Raw genomic sequence first — 17,899 nt, 5'->3', positions numbered from 1 at the left:
ATTAGGGAGGGGGAAAAAAATAATAAATTTCCACGTTACAAGGCGTACAACATAATACGTAAATACGTACAACGAGTAACATACATAAGTGATGCCGTGTGTAGAGAAACACCTCGTGGATCAGATGTGCGACACAAATTAGTGCAGTAAGGACGTGTGTTAAAACTGATTAGGGGTGCCAAAAGAAAGAAATACTTTATTAGAACCAATTATGGTACCCTTATCAGGATTAAAAGAAAAGAAAGGATTGGAAAATGTCTTGTTGATAAAATGAGGTTTCTCAAGACTTCCCTCCTACTGAGAAACCTCATTTTCTCAACAAGACATTTTCCCATCCTTTCTTTTCTTTTAATCCTGATAAGGGTACCATAATTGGTTCTAATAAAGTATTTCTTTCTTTTGGCACCCCTAATCAGTTTTAACACACGTCCTTACTGCACTAATTTGTGTCGCACATCTGATCCACGAGGTGTTTCTCTACACACGGCATCACTTATGTATGTTACTCGTTGTACGTATTTACGTATTATGTTGTACGCCTTGTAACGTGGAAATTTATTATTTTTTTCCCCCTCCCTAATGCTCCGCCCTGGATGTGGCTACACCAGGGCGTTTGTAGCAGGCCCTATGATGAAGCATGTCACCATCTTCGGTATGTGAGTGAGGGCAGTTTTTTCTAAATTGGGAATTTTCCTTTGCTTATGTTGATGAACTCTTTATACCCATTGTGTATGTGATCATAATGCATGGTGTGCCCAATTTTGCCTTTCTACCTCTGTTACAAAAAACAGTAAAGGTAGTAGAGGGGTACAGGATCAGACAATTAAATAAAAGCAAGAGTGTGCTGGAGTCTCACGCCAGAAGAATTAGGGCAGACCCCACCATCGTCTAAAAAATGTCAGTGTGTGCAAAGAGGGGGCAGAGCCTGAAAGGAGACCAGTTTTAGTGACGGACACAGCCTGAGGCACTTATAACCGCCTCTTCAACCCCTCTACTAAAAAAAAAAACACTAAAAAACTTCTAAGCCTGCCTCTGATGTCCTGGGGACATTTCACACCCCATAATGGACATTGGCTGTAGAGGGCCTTGAAACAAGAGCTGGAAACCCCCTGTGTGAAGTGGCTTTCAGCTCATCTTTTGTGCCAATGTGTGATATCTGCTCTTCACCGGGAGACTGTGTGAAGAGGGCTGTTATCGTATAGCGCCAGGTGATTCAAAGCCAGGAAGCCAAAAATGTGAATTGGAGGAAGAAGCAGGAGCCACAAACGATAGTCTTAGCTGTGAGAAAGTGACTCTGTGTGGCTGGTCATCCCTTTTGTTTGTGGAGTGATAATGCTGGTTTTTAGGTCTCGCTTGGCGTTACAGGGCATAGACCTGCTCCGCCTACGCGATAGATTTTGCGAGAGAGGACTTTTGAGAAGAGGGCTTCAACCCCGCCCCTCATTCCCATTGGCAGGCGTCACCGTTTATAGTAAACGTGGCCTGCCATTGGAAATTAGGGTTTTTTGTGGACGCCCTTTCGCCTCCGAGCCGACTCTGTGGCCTGCTTTGCGTCTTCCGAGCCGACTCAGTGGACTGCTATGCGTCTGTCGCTAAGCAGTTTCTTATCTTTATGGGACCATGTGTTAGAAACACATGGCCCCATAAAGACAAGAGATCGCCCCCAAGCTCCGGCCGCAGCGCTCCTCCTTTCACTTTGGGACGTCTAAAAAATGAGAAAAAAAGAGCTGGTTTGCAGGAGTAGCGCACTGCGCCTATCTCGGCGCTTTGGGATTGGATCAGGACCGAGGGACGCTACCTGCCAGAGCCATTAACCAAGACAGACACAAGAGGTAACGCAGAGATAGAACTGTGCCTGCCTTTTACATACGAAAAAAAAATCCCTCTCTCGGCCCTGTGCTAAATGTGCGTCCCATGTCTCCTGCGACTTCGGAGTTTCTTCTTTATTACACTTTAATTGTGTTATTATTGTCGGTTCTAACTGTAGGTCAGCAGAGGCTCTGCGCCTTAGGCAAGCACCTGGAATCTCCATTTCTTGCACCTCTCCGCTAGTGCCGATCCTGTACCGACTTCTCTGGGTGCACACATTTCATTTGCTGAATGAATTAATGTCTGTGTGATAGAACCAAAGCACTTTGGGAGATCTCAGCCTTCAATCGCCTGCGATGTTTCTAGCGTGGCTTCTTCCAGCGGATTAATCCACTTTTCTTTTCCTGCTCCACTCTGTGACTCTGTCTCTTCTCTCAGAACACATCACAACCCCATTGCCCCTTCTCTATATATATTCTTCCTCGAGCTCCATCTCGTCTCCGCTCATCCTCCATCTCCACCTACCCATTCATCCGTGCCCTCGTAGTCCCCAATCTCATTCTCTTTCCACTTCTCTATATCCCCATCACCCCATGCTCCCCCCACCATTTGTTATTTGTTGCCCACCTCTCTCTATCTGCCTATTTGTGTTTCTCTATCACTCTCTCTACCTCTGTCTCCAGTCTCCGTCTCATCCAATTCATCCACTTTCCCAGCCCCCTTTTTCCACTTTCCCATCTCTAACCTCCACTGTCACCTTTCCCACCCAAACCATCGCCAAATTCACCCACTCTCGAAACACCCTCGCCAAACACCCCTCTTCCGTCTGAGTTCAGCCAGAGGGGCACTGTTGAGTTCATCTGTCATCAACATTTAGCCTGCCGCGATGAGCAGTTAAACTTTTTAGATAGTAAACAAGGAGGCATGAATTCCCCTTGTGCTTACTAGTTACTAGTATTGCAGGGATGACAAAAAGGATTGAAAACCACTGTCCGGCAGGCGCGCAATGCCCATTAGGCTCAAAGGGCTTCCTTGTGGCAGCCCGGGCTGAGACAGCTTACTGGGCACACACAGCCGCACCCGAGTACTTCACAGGTCTTTAAAATACCATTTGCTTGTTAATGAGGCTTCAGTGTTTTGCCTCCTTAGAGCCCCTGTATATCCACTCTGCCTATTCCTGTTAGAATTAGCCCTCCCAACGATATTTTCTCTTAGAACCCATCCCCCCCGCAAAATTTGGCTCTAGTTGCGTTGCTGCAATCCCGGTATCTCCACAGCTTTGAGTGGAACCCCTTTTCCCAATCTCATATGTTGGCTCTAGTTGCGTTGCTGCAATCCCGGTATCTCCACAGCTTTGAGCGGAACCCCCTTTTCCAATCCCATATGTTTCACACTTAAAGGATTCACACCTATTGTCCATGTTTATCACTTTCCCACTTTGGGTCTTCAAAACATCCTACCAGGCTACACTATACACTAGTACTATCAAGACCGGATCCTACATCGCTCTCAGAGGACGCTCATTATCACTTTGAACGCCTGTGGTGATCCTCACATAAAAAATATCTGCCTCTAGTCAAAAGATACCCAATTGGAGGGCAATCACGACCCTGACTCTGTGTGACGTATCTCCTTCAGTTAGAGAGGCCAGTCAGAAAAGACTCCTGTTGCAGTCGCGGCTGGTGACATTTGAAAGTGGCGGGGCGTGATGACAGCTGTCGCAGCTTTACAGGGCTCTGTGGTAACACTCATCAGAGAGTCTGCACACCAGACAATGTCTAACCCATAACGCCCTAATCCACACCTGGCCACCGACACCTCTCTCTCTCCAGAGACTGTCGAAGGGACACGGAGGGAAAGTGAGCATCAAAGGGCACTAGGGCAGGAAACGGAGAGGGGCCTCCCGCTTCATGTGAAAAGGTCGGAAGACATTTCAATACATAATAAAACAGTCATAAGTCAAACAGTCAAGAAACTTTACTACTTACCTTAACTTTCCGGCTTCCCGCCTCCAAGTCCGCTCCGACTCCCGCCGCCGTTCAGTTCTTGAATTCGGAATCGTCATCATGACTCATCAGACTCGTCATGCAGGAAGCCAGGCAGCCTCCCTCCCCTCTGGCTCTACCACAGCACAGCGCTGCAATTGGTTCGGCCGGCTTCCCTATCACCACGTGATTTCTCTGTATGCTGCAGCATACAGAGAACAGGGAGAGTGGGAGGGGTTACCCGAGGGCAGGGGGGAGCGGCTTTCCCCGCTGTTATGAATACAGTTAATACTATCTGTTTGGACAGCCTCTCAGGCTGCCAAACAGACTGTATTTACAACAGTGAGGAAAACCACTCCCCCCTTCCCTCGAGTAACCCCTCCCACTGTCTCGAGCAGGAACTCGAACTTATCCTTTCTCGCCGTGCGAGAAGGCAGAAACAAATGGTAGTTCTCTACTATTTGTTTCTGCCTTCTCGCACGGTGAGAAAGTAGTGGGGCGGCGCCCAAACGCCCCCATGGAGGATCCGCCTCTGTCCTGTTGTCTGGATCCTAACTTTACTGTTGCTCTTGTGGGTAGATAGCTGGTGTCCGGGACCCTCCGCTCAGCCTTTAACGCCAGAATGACTGGTTTTCTCTATCGGCTTATTTTTGTTTTCATTCATCTTCCCCCCCACTTCGCCCCCATCACTTTGTCCCAGGGCCACTGCAACTGCTACACTATTCGCAGTTACGCCCCTCGTCCGCAAACAAAAGCAGTTAAAAGATTTGATCTGCAATGTCCCTGCCAACCCCTATCTGCTTTTGTTCTCTCCCTCACATCAGCCTGGCAGTGCTAGAATGCCAGAGGTGTCTGGCACTTCCGCATCTAGTTGTGGTTTCTCCTAAAAAAGGAAATCCAACAAAATATTTTCTTCTATGTTTTTTTGGGTTGTTTTTTTGCGAAGAAGCCATTTATTATTCGGAAATAGATAAATCCACTGACATATAAAGTCCCAAAGGCGAGACCGATGCATTGCAAATACTTGTTGACCCTGTGAAAGGGACACTGCAAGCCAAGTCCCAGTGTATGTGCGCTGACCTTTAAAACATGTCAAAATTCACAGGAAAAAAATGAGTGCAGGTACTCATTTAAATGAGTTAGAGGTGTGGCAAATGGGCGGGGCAAAGGGCGGGTCTAAGGGCACGATATGATGATAAATAATTCCTTCTGTACAAGTTGCAGCACATATCAAAACGCATGAGAAATGCGTTGATATAAACAAATGAGGTTAACTCATTAAAATGAAAGCCAAACAGGATGATATGTTAACATTTCCTTGTTTTGTTATATTTGCTGCTTCTTAATGCCATATGTTATTTGTTGTTGTATGGCACAATACTATATATTCTCAAGCGTGCACACACACAGAGAGCGAAACAAGCTGAGATGAACACAAAAGCATTCCACCTATTCCCTTTACAATATCTCCTGAGAGTGTCTTGATTCTCTCCCTCTTTCTCTCTCTTTTCTCTCACACAAAAATAGGCACACACAGGTCGGCAAGCACACAGACATATAAATATGTATGTATAAACAATTATTAAAGTTAACAAGAAATGCACAGGATTTTTTGACTGTACACAAATTTGTGGTAAAATACCATTCATTATTTCAGAACTCAACAAATATCTGGTATATATATTTTTTTTAAAAATGTTTGAAAATCTTTATTTGAGAAAATGGATGCATACAAATACGGGCCTACAACCCGGGGGCCGGCCACGGAGCAAAACTGGAAAGCACCATCATCAATTAAAGGCACAGAGTGGTTAGGCGATATTATCAAGCGCAGCAAGTCAATATTATCAGCTAACTAGAACCACTCGACACAGGATTAGAAGAGGTTAATTTTATATATTTAAAGAATAAAGGATCGGACGTATAGATAGCAACCTGGAGTACATGGCGGGGAATAATCCAACTGTGTCGTTGCAATACAACAGAAGAGCAGTATTCAGACAGGTCCATAGCATGCAAAACATAGGTCCGCTTATAGTCCCACAATAGTAGTGTCCACGCACAACCACATGTACCCAGAGACTAACCGAACAGCAATTCCGCAGTAGTAAAAACCATCAGGGAAACAGATAGGCTGCAGTCACTATACATCCCAACCCCAGAAATAAGAAAACGAGAAAACCAAAGAAGAAAAGAAGTAGGGGGACTCCACGGTATTGTACCCCCCCCCTCAAAGATAATGGCGAGCAATAATACAAATAGCGAACGTGCTTGGGGGCGGAGCAATAAATCAGGGGGAAACAGTGCCACGAGTATCATGTGTCGAAAAATACCTATTCCTCCTCTCACAGTAACTCACCCCTCGGGGTTACAAACAGTCGTGGAGACCCAAGGAAAGGATACAAAAGAGCCATAGAAACAAAGAACTACCTAATAGACCCCACTCCACCCATCCCACCCTGCACCCCTGCAGAAGGCTACGGCCTACCCCCCCAGCAGCGTGCCTGTTGCCCTAATAATGAACCCGAAATATAGAAAAAGAGAATATAGGGAAAAGGAAAAGGAAAGGGAGAAAGAAAGGACCTGGGGAGAGGAACCATTAGCGTATGGTACGGCCCCCGCCCCCCGCCCGCTTACGCCAGGAGTAATGCCCAAAACGAAACTAGCAAGTATTCAGCCACACGCAAATACGAAGGAGTCAACAAAGTATCGCAATGTAAGGCAGTCCAGAACTCCATATACCAATCAGTAGTCCTCCGAAAAGAACCGGGTTCATCCTAGTCCCTTCTTGGCCATCGTAGCTATGTACGTAGATCCAGTGGGCACAGGACATGGCGATGAAGAGAAGCCACGGAAAAGTTGCCGGAGTATAAACGGAAGTAGCCAATAGGGTCCCCTCTCACGTGGGCAATGCAGATACTGTTCACAGCAGCCGTATGTACCAATGTCAATGAACTCCAGCGGTTCCAACCGTTCATGAGTAGGACCATCGCCTCCCCAGCCAGGAAGCGGGGAACAATCAACTACAGCACCGGACCCATCCGCATCCTCAAAAGCTGGCCCGGGAGGAATGGCGGCCATTACTTCCCTCTGTCGCAGGAATCCCGGACCAAGGTCGACCTCCAGGACCTCAAAGCTTGCAGGACGTCGCTCACCGTGGGTTCGAGCTCACTAGTACAGGCCCAGGAGGAATGCAAGGGCAAGAAATCGGCATCCCGGGACCCTGCACAAAACATGGCAGCAGCCGCCATTTTGCGACAATTACGCCGTCTCTCCGGATTCGTTTCCAAGGGTGAGCTCAACAGCAGAACCCCGGCGGGACCCCCCTCAAGCGCACAAGCAGCACCCACAGCGCTGAAGTAGTGGTCACAAGGGAGGGGGACCCGCCGGTGACATCGTTCCGCCAAAGTCCTTCTTCGCCACCAAGTGAAGGAGCCCGGTACGGCCGGACGGCAACAAAGGGGGGAGCCACCAAGCACGGCGTCCCCAACCCACAACTTGCCGCACACCACCTCTGGAGCACCGGACGAGTGTCCCAGGCGCGTTCATTTGCTTCCGGGCTCTTCGCACATCGGCATCTTCCAGCCGGCCCCAGACCTCCACCGAGGCCGCCGCCGACACGTCTCGCCGGCAACTCGCTAAGGGCGAGGCCCCGGTCTCAGCCCCGGTCTCAGCCCCGGGAAGGCCGCACTTTCCGGGAGGGCACCGCTGTGGATCCACCGAACACTGGACCCACCGGGATGGATGGTAAGTTGCTGCAAAGCTCTGCATATAAGTTGTTGTCCGTTTTGGACAGGGTAATCGACAGGATATTCGATTTTAGGCAGGTAGGGCGGCGGAGCCGAGCTAACGTGCGGCCATCTCGTTGTCGAGCTTGGCTCCTAAAATATCTGGTATTTTTATGTCAAAAAAAGTGGCAATCCTAACTTCACTTGTCAGCTCACTCCTATACATTCATCCCTCCCCCTTCCTTTTATGTTCATCTTAACTTACCCTCAACCAAATTCATTTGCCAGTTGTCCTGGAGCTTATTCCTGGAGTGCTGTAGCGTTCCCTGCTGTTCATTGCTCTATGGGAAGGGCCAGTACTTAATTTGTAAAAAAAATAAGTGCCAGTACTCAAAGTTTTATCTCAGAACCTCGTTTCCAGCTCTGCCGAATGCGAGGTTGACATTTGCTTAATCTACCACCAGAAACTCTCTCCCTCTTTATCTCCGTTTTTCAGGTACGTTTCACTCCTACTTTGTCCCTATTTTCAAGTTGTTACCTTCGTGCATCTTTCCCCATTTTTACCTTTCTCTCTCGTTCTGACCCAATCCCTAAAAATAAGTGCTACTGGGCATCACCTTCAAACACCAGCTCAAATTAAGCACTGGAATTAGGATTTGTGGTGGTAGTGTGGACCTAGACATTGGCTCTCAGGGCTTGTCTTGATTTTTAAATGTAAAAAAACACGCACGTATTTGTTACCGGAGCTAAGTTGACAATAATTAGTTATTGAAATGCTTCTCTCTTTCTGTGTGGCCGAGCATGTTCAACAAGGCCGGGTACAGGAGGAGGCAGAAACAGACATTCAATGGCAGATTCACAGTGACGTGCATCCCAGTGGTCCCATCCAGCCCAGCTAAGGCAACAAAGTGCCCACGAGGCTGTCCCAGGAATTAGATGTGTGCAATGGCAGGTCACCACTGCACAAGACGGCGAAGGAAACAAGAGGTCCAAAGTTAAGGCATTAGTCGAAATTGAAAAAAGAAGGCACAGTGATATTTATTCGCCTACCTACCCTCACCCACTACGTACATTTCTGCAGGGCACAAGTCCTATAAAAAGAAGTGGGGGGACTAACCATATGCAAATGCCCCCATGACGTCACATGCTCAACGTGTCCCGGTGTCTGAAAATGACACCGGGACATGTTCAGCTTATTTCTGTGGGGCCCACTTCTTGGCAGGGGGGACGGAGTCCACCCTGTGAAAAGAGTGGGGGGACGCCGTTCACCCGCGTGTACCCCCGACTCGAGCCCTGCATTTCTGTAGCACTCATGAGACAGGCAGTGTCTGAGAGGTGAGAAGAACTGTGGGCTCCGCCCTACTGCTGGCTTAGCTGGGGAGACACAGCCCTAGGCCTCTGTGCAATATTCTATTGCCTGGCGCTAAGCACACAGGACAGCATAATGTACACATTTTCATTTGTTTGTCACTTTTCTTCATCGTCCTGGGCTTCCTGTTTCCAAGCTTGCCTAGTCCCAGCTGAGTCACGAGCTAGCCCCTAGCAATAATTAAACCCAATTAGAGGCTAGGCCAGGGTGCAGGCCCTTTGATGAAAAGGGTAAAAGGGGAAGATGATTTAGGAAAATACAGCAAACCCGCTGTGTGCAGTCCTCTTTTAAAAATGATCTGCACCACAGCTGCCCGCATAAAAGACAGCCATAGTGCCGGCCCTGGAAAATAAGTGCCGGTGCTGAGCACCGGAAACCAGAGGCACAAATTAAGCACTGGGAGGGATAACTTTACACCCATGGAGCCAGTACCCAGGTCAGTCCCATTGTCATGCAAAGGCAGTGAATAGTTATGAAGGGGCACCCAAAGGAAAGCAGCCTCTGCTGAACAAAAAGATTTAAAAACCGGCTTTGGGTAAGGTAGAGGATTGTGTGGCGCTGCCGCTCACTTTAGTACGGCCAGTGCATTTCCCTAAATGGGACAGGAATACTGACTGGCAGCCCCAGCCCATTTCACACGCCTGATGGAGGAAGGGGGAGGAGGGGCTTTAACACTTTAAACCTAATAGTCTGTGTGCACCTGATCGACAGTGCAGGGTCTGTCGCAAGCAAGCCCACTCAGACCACTGCAGTCTGAGGCCATTCAAGTGAGCGACTCTGCTAAAGGCCACTGAGGGGCTCAGTGACTTGCAAGCTCCTCCGAAGCAGAGCACCATCTGCCCTGAGCTGGAGGACATACCTAACCGGAGCCTGCTGTGCTCTCAATGAGGGTGTCCTTACAGGGGCTAGCAACCACACGCTATTTTCATTGTAGGAAGCTCCCACCAAGCAAAAGCAAACAGCTATGTTGCGGGGCAGCACCCAAGGACATAGCAGGAGCTGGACCTGAGGGAGGGAGTCACCAGACTAATTCATGGCTTCACAAAGGGGGCAACGCTGCCCCCTCTAACATACAAGTTAGCCCCGAGGAGGTGGTGGTTGACCCCGGGGACGGGGGTCGGCAACGGACCCCCTACATCAATATATTTCAGCCCCAAGGAGGTGGCATTCCCTGGGATGTGGGGGGGTCACATGGCCCCCCTTATTTTTATAAATTGCCCCAGGGAAGTGGTAGTCCCCAGGGCAGGGGGGGGGGTTGTGTGGGCCCCCGGCATTCATTTGCTAATTAGCTCCAGGGAGGTGGCGGTCCCCAGGGCTGCTGATTGGCTGTGCATGCCTCCTCACATTATTTGAAGATTATTTGCCCCAGCAAGGTGGTGGCCCCCAGGGATGTGGGGGCCGCACTGGCACCCCCTGCATTTATTTACATATGACCCAGGGAGATGGGTTTCCCTGGGGCTGCGGGCAGGCCCAGTGGGCTCGCCCAAACACATATTGTAAAGTGCGCCGGGGAGGTGGTGGTCCCCGGAGGTGCAGGGGGCCTTGCAAGCCCTTCTGCTTTCTGTTAATCACTTTTCCCCGGGGAGGTGGTGGCCCGCAGGGCGAGGGTAAGCCTTGTGATCCAGCCCGCGTAAATAATAAGAAGTGCTCCAGGGAGGTGGCAGTTCTTGGGGCTGTCACAAGCCCTAGGCAATGACCCTGGTCCCCCTCCTATTTTTATGATATACCCCCGGGACCTGGCCCACCAACACGTTATTTAAAAGCAGGTGCAGGAGCCCACGCTTTTTTTTTGCTGCAAATATCGCAATTTCACCAGAATAAAAAAAAATACTTTTAGGGTTGTTAGAGTCCCACTGGGACCCGTGGATCAACTTTATGGGGTCAGGGTATTCCTACCCTGTCCTCTTTTCTTTTCTTTTCACATTTTTTTTGGGACTGGGCTCAAGCTGAGTCCCAAGATGGCTGCCAACACTTCCCATAATTTCCTGGTTAAAGTGCTGGCAGCCAATCAGAGCTCTGCATTTCCCTGCCCAAGCTCATTATGTTTCTCAAAGTCATTGCGGCCAGAGATATCACTATCTGTATTTTCTTACATTTCTCAACAGCTACTTAACAGCTTAGACCTACTGTTCGAATTTCCAGACTCCATTTTCAAATTGTCAGTTTAACACAGATAGAAGATCAATGCAAAGTCTCTTTCCCTGCCTCCGACGGCTGTTTGACCAAATTCACACCGTTTGCGGAAATCCTGGAAATCAATTCATTGTTCGTTGCTCCTTTGTTTACAGTTTAAAGGACTTCTTAGCCCTCTTTCTTCTTCTACTGAAAAGTCCCTCAATGCATTCTTCTTACACTCGGGCCTAGGTTATCTTCTTTTAAGCAACCTTATTTACAGTTCATAGTTCAATCAAAAGTCTCTCATAACCTCAGAACCAATTTTTGCAATAACACGTTATAGAATCTCGTGACAAACAGCTATAATTTCCTGTGCATGTGACAGATATCCTAAGTGTGGAAGAGACAAATGTTGCAAAATTGAATCGCGTACCCTGCTCAATTTTAGAGGTCTTGGCACAGTCACTGTCAACACCCTTTCTATTTCCAAACCAGGGACTATTAGCACAATATCAAATTTCAGTTCCGGGAATCTGCTGACCACTCGTGATGGCCTCAGTCTCCCAGTCCCCACTGCTTCCCTCATCTGTGACCAAGTATGTCCACTCTGGGGTAGCGTATCTCTGACAAGGCACTCTCACTCTTCTTGATCTCCTCGCTCGGGCTCTCTGGTGCTTGTTCTGTGTCACTCAGCTCCGATTCAGACGTTTCAGACACCAGAGCAAGATCTCTTTCAGATGCTAACCTCAAGATTATCCTTCTCTGTGACATAGGACATGATTCACTTGCAACCTCTGCTCTTCTTCTCTGAACCTGACCACTCTGCGTACCAGTTCCCTCAGTTGAGTCTGACTGTATCACTCGCAACGTTACCATCTCCCTCAGAGTCAAAACCTGGGCCGTGTATAGCGTGACCCCCCCTCAGCTTGCTTTGGTGTGCAACCAGCTTCATCAGCAACCCTCACAGCTTGGCTCATCCTCTCCGGTAGCCTTGAAACCACAGCTAGATTTTCATCTGGGAGAGGAGCTGTCTCTCCCGAGGGTCCTGAACTCTGCTGGTATGGGAGGCATGTATCCAGTTCTGCAAGCCTCCACCCTTCACAGCCGTATTTGTCACCATAATCACCTGGTATGGACCTCTCCACCGAGCATCAAGACAGCCCATCCTCACATGCTTATGATCTAGCACCCAATCACCTGGGCACAAGTCGTGGCACAGGTCCTTGAGGTCGGGGCAGTCGCAGCTTTAACCTGGTGAGACACAGAACGGACTACGTCACCAAGTTCTTTCCAATAATCAAGGATCAAATCATCTGTGATGTTTATCGAGGCTGTAGACGGCACTAAAGGCAAATGCCTTGCCCTCCCCAACAAGATCTTGTGAGGCAAGGGACCTGTCCTCCTATCGGGGATTCTACGAATATTCATCAACACCAGGGGCAATGCATCAGGCCACTTCAGGGATATAGACGAGCACACTTTCCCCATTTGGATCTTGAGAGTTCCATTGATCTGCTCCACAATGCCAGATGCCTCTGGCCTGTAGCTAAAATACAGTCTCTGATCAACTTGTAAAGCAGGGCAAAGTACCTTCATAATCTCACCATGGAAATGTGTTCCTCTGGCCAACTCCAAAGAAGTTGGAAAACCGAACCGAGGTATAAGCACACTAAGAAATAACTTTGCTACTATGAGACTATCACACCTCATTGTTGGGTAAGCTTCCACCCACCGTGAGAAAACACACACCACAACCAGAACATACCTCAATCCATTGCACCTGGGCATCTAGATAAAATCAAGCTGGACCCTATTGAAGGGTCCCCCAGATCTTCCAATGTGACTCAGTGCCACCACAGTTTTCTTCCCAGCATTCATTTGTTGACACATAACACATCTGTGACACACTGCTTTAGCAAACGCACAAAACTGTGGGTTAAACCACGTCTGTCTAAACACTCGCACCATGACATCCCTTCCAATGTGTACTGCTACATAAATATGCCTTGCCATAGGGCTCAGTAAATTATCAGGTAACACTGCTCGACCATCAGCTGAAACCCAAATACTATCATCTTCCTTCTCACAACCAGCTTTAATCCAACCAGCTTCTTCATGTCCTGACACTTCCCCCTGCAGAAGCTTGTTCTCATGCCAAGTGTCCGACATGGCTAACATCATGCTGAGCTTGGTTCTTTCTGAGCTCTCTCCAGTGTACTCTCCTGTGAAAATGTCTAACATACTCCCCATTTTTGATGAGAGATTGTGATGATGTTAGGAACCCCCTTTGTCCGAAGTCATGAACCACACCAAACCCGTACTGGCTATCAGTGTAGCTGGTAACTCGGATTTGATCAGCATCCAAGCAGGCACGTGTCAATGCAATGATTTCAGCCACTTGTGCGGAATATAGCCCTTGTAAACAAGAATCTTCCACAACTCCAGAAATGGTACATACAGCAAATGCTGCTCTCAGGTGACCCACATTGTCCCTTAAGCATGAACCATCTACAAAGAAAATTTCATCGGACTCAGGTAGAGGCACATCAACAATGTCAGGTCTTGGTTTGGTGCAAAGTTCAGTCACATCAAGACAGTCATGGTCCTCACAATCTTCACCATCAACATTTGGAAGAGGCATCAAAGTAGCAGGATTCAGTACAGAACCTCTTTTCAGAGTCACATTCTCTGAGGCAATTATAACCTGCTCATAGCGTGTGAGTCTGTTATTTATCAGGTGCTGTGTTTTGGTTCTCGTCATCAGGAGCTCAACTGAGTGTGGAACATGAAGAGTAAGAGGATGACCCATCACAATACTTTCAAACCTTTCAATGCTGACAACTGTTGCCGCAACGGACTTGAGACATCAGTGCAATGCTAAAGATACCGGATCCAGGTGTGACAGGGAGGGAGACACAGAGGACGAACAACCCATTCCCTGGCATATTTTGAGCCCACCTGCACGCTTTCCTTTTCCCCTGCAGCCCACCGCCCCTGAGAACGCACTGAGCAGACTGGAAATCCGAGGAAAGACAGATTCCGGTGTCAGAAGCGATGGCGCTGACCACATGACAACCTTGCAACCAATCACCGGGAAGGGAGAACCTTTTAAACCCATGAAACTGGAGGAAGTTTTTCTGTCAGCAGGAATCCCGGTTGAAGAATTCCCTGAAGACGGGAACGTAAACAAAGGACAATTATAAGACACACGAGGATCAGCCCAGACCGTACTTCCTCAGCAGCGGTTGAAGGTCGAAAAATCCCAGAGGCTTCAATATTTCCTCAAGAGGGAGCGTCGATAGATCTGGGGAAAGAGAAACAGACACTACTGAACCGAGGGGGAGTTGGAGGTCCCGTTTTACCAACAGTATGCAGCGACGAGGTAAAGGCAACACCACACAACAGAGTACCACAACAGGTGCACAACCCGGCCACGTTTCTGGAGAAACGTGGCTAAGCCAGGTACAGGGCTGTATCTTTGTTAGGAGGGAGGGAGGAAAATGGGGTCTGAAAGAGAACTTTGCTCTCGCTTCTTGATTCACTTGACTCACCTTCTCTTCATTGGTGGAGTCACGTATTTTCTGAGCTGTCTTTCAGTTCTTCAGTTGTTTACTTTGCTACTTTCTCTCCTGGATTAATGCTTGGAATTGTGCGTGATTCTTAACGCACCGCATGGCAATATAATAATTTTATTTCTTTCATTTTCTACAGCAAGGTTTTTACCCAGGCGGTTGCTCTAGAGATATGGTGTGGAGTACACACACTTATCTGGCCTAAGTTTTGTTTTGTTGCACATGGGCACAGGTGAATTGGATCCCTATAAGCCTGACATTTCTTTTCCATAAAGAAAAAACTATATAAAAGAAAAAAACGAGTTTCCTTACCTGGCCTCTTCTATGTTTTATCCGATGGGTATTCCGGAAGACATTGTGGGCTCCCCCCCGGTCCTGAAAAACAAAAAGAGGATTTGATCTCAGGGAAAATTGTGTTTGACGCAAGTGTATTCCCAGCAAGTGTTACACCAGGGTAGCTGAGAAATAGGCAAGTGGTCTACAGACGCCTCCATGGGTCTGTTTGAGTACGGATAGTGTGCTACCCTACCGCTCACAATAAAATAGTGAGATGGACTTGTTGTAATCAGGCATTCCTAGCGCCAGAGCATGACACAGACTTTCTCTCAGCTCCAAAAAGGCAAGCAAACAGTTGTTATCCCATGGTACCGGATCACTCACATCCTTATGTGTCAACCTCTTTAGAGGTTTCACCTTCAGCTAAAAGTTGGGAATCCACTGCCGACAGTCCTAACTTCCTTTTGTGTGGTTGGCGCTGTCATGTTCATGATCGACTCAATGCGGTCTAGTGACACCTTCCTCTTGCCTTTCTCAATGCGATGACCCAAATACTGAGCCTCAGTCAAACAATACTGTAGCTTGTTCGGGTACACCTTGTGTCCATTCTCTGTCATCAATGTACTGCACAAGTACTGAACTCTGTGGCAGTACTAGACTCTCATGATTCTTTTTCAAAATCTAGTTGAAAATAGATGGACAATCTGTATAACCTTGTGAGATATGACGCCACGTTAACACAAGATTTTCCAGCCGGAAAGCGAACAAAAATAGTCTCTCCTCGTGGGGTATCGAAAAGAAGGCCTGGCACAAATCAAACCCTGTGAACCATTCAGCTTCACACGGAATTTTGAATAAAATCACGGATGGATTTGGTACTACAGGACAGCATGGAACCATAATCGTGTTGACCTTTTAGAGGTCCTGCATGATTCTAAACTTCCTACTTGGTTTCTGCAGTCCCATTATAGGGGAATTGCATGGGCTCCCCATTATCTCTTTCAAGATTCCCTGTTCAATCATGGATTCAAACACTGGCTTGATTCCTGCCACAGTTTATGGTATCAGATTGTACTGAGGCATTCTTGGGAACGCAGTGTTTGGCTTGATCTGAATCTTAACTGTCTCAACCCCTTTGATCAACCCTATCTATTCTTCCGTAAAATCCCATACATCCAAAGAGACTGAGTCTCTCAAATCAAGTGGAAGTTCTTCAACTGTCAATACAGGATACATCTCTGTACAGAAGTTTTGTTTTGCCAGTTTGAACGCAAGATCATCATCATTGGTCTGCAACTCCACTCCTCAGGGTGTTGTTCTGCTTGGGTCACCACCCAGAGCCTAAAACGAAGGAAAAATGCAGAGCAAAATACACATGCGCAAAATAAAGTCCTCACATACAATGCAGCTCTACACGACTTAAATAAACAGTTTTTTTGCAAATACCATGTCTGCCTTCTGTCAATACACAAAGAAGGGAAGTTCAACCCCCGCCGAGACATGGTTCCAACTAAAGTCTTCGTTATTGTTTTAATAACTGCATATTCATTAATGATTTTCTAAAATCTGCATTTGGCTTCCTGAAGAACAGGTGGGACAAGGTGTGACACAAAGGCATTCTTCTCCATACTCTCCTCACACTTAAACACCCTACACTAACTGGCTAGGTTTTATGTCAGGCCTACGGCAGACAGCTCACTGGGTTGATGTGCTGGCTGTAGAGATCTGTATGTCAGTGTAGATCACGTATAGGACAACTCGGCAAATTTGTGCACTTGCAACAGGTGTGTGCGCTTGTGTGTAATCCACAGGTTACAGGTTACAAAACCAATAATAGCTCAGTGAGTTTGCGCACCTGCTGCATTTTGTGTGTTTGTGATAGTAATTATAGCTCATTTAGTTTGCCACACCTTCTAAAAACATAACATTTGTTTCTTTCTGTACATGTGCTATTGGCGCTTTTTCACTTTTATATTATCAGATGTATTAATTTTCAAATCATTACTCTTTTGTTTTCATGGAAGTTTGTTTATTCTTGAGTAGCTTCCCCTCACATGAAACAATGCATCTATGTATCCAGTATACTTGTCTAAAGCTATGTATTGACCTGTCGGCCTATTTCATGGAAATCAATATGTGAATGTTGAAAAGGATGCAGCTGTGAGAGCTCACTCGGAAGATTCATATTAGCATAAAATTCATTTGTCTACAGATTGATTGCTGTGCAGTGGGAATATGAAAACTCAGTGTTCATTGCAGTACATGGTGTGCTTTTAATGGAGTGACTGTTGAACAGAATCGACCCTGCTTCGAAGACTGGTTGTGTGTCGTTTACTTCCTCTTCTTGTGTTTCTCCCTCCACTGAAGGCTAGCCTCTTTACGTGCGTCTTTCCAATGTTTACTTTTCAGGCAGTCTTTTTTTTGGGGGGTAAGTACTCCATGAGTGCATATACCATCCTTCTCTCTCCTTCATGTACTTCTCTTCGCCTCTCGACTGTAATCCAAGTTGCTATTATGTGTGTGCTTCTCTCTCAACCAGGGCCGTCTTAACAGAATTATAGGCCCCCAGGCAAAGTAGGGCACTGGGCCCTGCCTAAACAACCACACACACAGGAATGGTAATGTTTAATGCAAAATGAGTGCATGGTGCCCTTATGCTCACCAGCCCCCCGGCCAACTGCCCAGGGTGCCCATGCGTTAAGATGGCACTATCTCCACCCCTTTGGTGTTGTGCTTGTCCTTGTGTGTCTTTTCTATCCCCTACATTGCTTTCTGGCCGGTTTGCTTCTCCCCATTCCACGTTGTGCTCTCTCTTTTGTCCATGTGCGTGTTCACACACAATCAATGTTGCTCCCTCACTCTATCTATCTATTGCCCTCCCTCCCTCTATCTATCGCCCTCCCTCTATCTATCTATCGCCCTCCCTCTATCTATCTATCGCCCTCCCTCCATCTATCTATCGCCCTCCCTCTATCTATCTATCTATCGCCCTCCCTCTATCTATCTATCTATCTATCTATCTATCTATCTATCTATCTATCTATC

The sequence above is a fragment of the Lissotriton vulgaris genome, chromosome 1_1 (genome assembly GCF_964263255.1).
Source record: "Lissotriton vulgaris chromosome 1_1, aLisVul1.2, whole genome shotgun sequence".
Taxonomy (NCBI): Eukaryota; Metazoa; Chordata; class Amphibia; order Caudata; family Salamandridae; genus Lissotriton; species Lissotriton vulgaris.
This window is presented reverse-complemented; position numbering follows the sequence as displayed.